At 48.4% G+C, this 3,174-nt stretch overlaps 1 pseudogene; it reads right to left on the reverse strand.

The window, feature by feature from the left end:
* Positions 1–1,382: 1,382 nt before the first annotated feature.
* LOC144173469 (very long chain fatty acid elongase 7 pseudogene) lies at positions 1,383–2,956 on the reverse strand (annotated as a pseudogene).
* Positions 2,957–3,174: the final 218 nt, after the last annotated feature.

Here is a 3,174-nt window from a genome sequence, read left to right on the forward strand (position 1 = left end):
AGCTCACCTACTGAGATACAAGTTGTTATTGGGCCCCTGATCACGCTAAATATCCCCCATCGATAGACGGGCTCACTACAAGATTAAAAAAACGAAGACAGGTACTTTTTAGACCACAAAAGCCATTTATTACACAAAAATAGCGGAGAAAGTCAACGCGACAAAAAATATCATGAGTAATGCCCCTCTGTGAAAGCAACGCTTTTTTAGGTAAATTCAGGTATACATTTCACTGTGTTTGAAATTGGTTAAACCAAGTTTCTCGAGTGTTACGTCGGTTTTTGCTCGGACAGCAGGCACTGAACGTGCTTACATTGTACTGCTAGACGAAACACAGGGGCTTGTCGGCGCTGTGGGTGCCAAGGCCCCGTGAACTTGGATGCAGGAAGCGCCTCCTTGCGTCATTTTCAGAAGGTACGCGCCCGTACTCTTCTTCCCTACCTCCCTCGTTACAACCCCTTCCCCTTGGAACGAACGAGATATTAGGCGCTTTCACTGCGCCTAATTGCTCGAGGAGCAGGCTTGACCTTGGCTGAGCTTCGAGGAACGAACCGTTTTCCTGGCTTTGCTGGATCAATAAGTTTCTCTTAAAACAGAAGCTTGCGCCAGGAAAGGAGGTCTAAATGGGCGAAGAAAGAAATGGTCCCTTAGAGCTTCCAGGTGCTACACGTCTTCTATTCACAAACGATAGGCTTTTAAAAAATGTTCAAGAAAGGTTCACTGAGCCGACGAAAAAGGCAGAACACCACCTTTTTCACTTAACTTTTTAAGTGAAGGTGTAAAAACTACACCGTATGCGACAGGCAAACACCCACATGTGCTGTACGGTGGGTAAATAGTGCCTCTTCCGCCGTCCGTCTTCCAAAAAACATCATGAAGTTCAATTTCGGGTTATCAATTGTGAAAGGAAGAATACGCGTAAAGAACAAACCACACTTCTCATTTGCTGCAGTAACAATGGCTGGAGCAACAATTCTATCAGAACGGTTTGCAAGCTTTCAGTGCAAAATACTTCATAATATGATTGCTCAAAGGAGATGGACGCTGAAATTAATTGATCGACCGCAGGCAGCATCAGCCAACAACGCCTGTCCTGCGACACAGTGCACCTTAATTTAGAGTTCACACGGGTTCGTTTCAGAGATATCAGCAACTAGTCACCGGAATTGCGTAAAAAAGGTGAAAACGCGACGAAAACCCTAGAGAATTGCTCAACTTATTCTGCCTTAGTGAATGCAGCCAGTAACAGTATCCTGTTTTTTTTTCTTACTGGTTTTAATACTAAGTAGCTACCGTTTACAGTCTGTATCTGTTTCAAAGACGTCAAACTTGTGAGGAGAAATTGTAATTTAAAGAAAATGTATGAAATCTAAGGCGATTGTGAGTCTCTTAAGGAGAAATTGTCAATCCAGGGGCGGTAAGGGACACTAAAAAAAGTATGTATGTATTTAATTAAAAAAATTCCACTCAAATTGTGCGCCAGTCTGTAGTATTCAGAAAGGGCCGTGGCCCCCTTGCAAGGAGTTATTGCACGGAGCGTACTCTATTGTGCAATAACTCAGTTACCTTTTCGAAGGGGAAACCAATGACCCGAATTGAAGATAACGCCTAACATTGGTCCCCTTCGCGTTCATATGCATTCCCCCGCGCAGGGAACATAGTTCGAGTCGTGGTAAGAAATATATTCAGTTTTAAGTAGCGCAATATTACAGGCGAGGACAGCAAGAATGCACATTTTGGAGACATTACAACCTCTGGGAACGCGGTCGCACTGCAAGGGATGCCTAAATCCCGGCAAGGTCAAAAGGTGCTCCACACCAAGACGTCATACCACCGCCCTGCGTTTAATCAAATTAGTCTGCATAGGATATTGCGTCATTCATTGCCCTTGCATGCATCTCCGGGCCAGAAGAGTTGCGCGAGTTCTCAGGCAAGCTAGATGCGCCGACAAGAACGTCATTGCTGCATTCTGGCTTATGCATTACTCATCCCCCTCGATGTTCGACCAAGTCTACCCTTTTGGGTCTACCGGGGCCAAGCGCCCTCACAAGTGGTGCACTCACTGAGCTTTTGCTTTTGCTTGACTGCTAGCATGGGCTTCTTTGCCATTATTGTAGCTCCTCTTATAAAATCTCATGAACATAACCAAGAAGAAAATGCCCTGGGGTAACAAAATGCACGCCATAACCAGAGGGAAGCCACAGTCGTTGAACACCGGGATCAGCATGTGGCAGAAGAGTATCACGAATTGAGCAAGCTGTAGCTGCGTCAGGTGGCGCTTCCACCAGAGGTGCTTCTGAACCGCTGGTCCCAGGGACGAGAGGAAGTAGTAGGAGTACATGATCACGTGGACGGAGCCGTTGAATATTATGCCGAAGGCAGCATGGCCGTCAGTTCCGAAGGCCAGTCCGAACCACATGGTGAACACGACCAATACGTGGTGAACCACGTGTAGTGTGGATATGTGCGCGCCCTTCTTGCGCAGCACGAAGAACACGGTGTCCAAGAAGTCAGCGATGCGGACCATCATGTACCACCAGGCAAGAGACAGCATGCTCATAGTCTGCTCATCGCGCGCGTCGAAGTCGATGCCCTGGCAGAAGATGCTGTAGCCACCGCCAAGGTACGTCTTGGAGGCGAAGGCAACCACGAAGTAGCAGTTGAGGAGCACCATCGCGGCGTTGTAGAGCTGGATGATCGGCTTGATTCCATCGTAGGGTTTTCTGCTCTGCATAAACCGGGGCCCTCCGATCTTAACAAAGTAGACGTAGATGGACAGGAGCAGCCCGAGGAACAGCTTGCTTCCCACGAGAGGCCAGTTGGCTGTACGGGGATCGCGTATGAAGAGCGCCGACACCGCATCGGCCGCCGTCAGACCGACACCGGTCGCCGCGCTGGTGGTGTTGGGCTCCATGGCGTGCGCGCCTGTTGAATTGCGCTGGAAATTCACTGACTCGCTGAGCTGCCACCTGGTGTGACTATGAGCTCTACGTGCTCGCGATACAGCTTTTTTATGCACTTATCGTCTGGAGATTGTGATAACGCGCTTGCGTCTGTGTTTTGTACACGCGCTTTCTATTTGTGCTCGCCTCTCAAGGGCGTGTCGGGTAGGATCTTCGTTTTCTAGGGGTGACGAGGTCGGCGTGGGAAGCGTTATTTAGGGACGCAAAATAA

This window comes from Haemaphysalis longicornis, unplaced genomic scaffold, assembly GCF_048455015.1.
Source record: "Haemaphysalis longicornis isolate Haplotype H1 unplaced genomic scaffold, Haemaphysalis longicornis Haplotype H1 scaffold_3, whole genome shotgun sequence".
Classification (NCBI taxonomy): Eukaryota; Metazoa; Arthropoda; class Arachnida; order Ixodida; family Ixodidae; genus Haemaphysalis; species Haemaphysalis longicornis.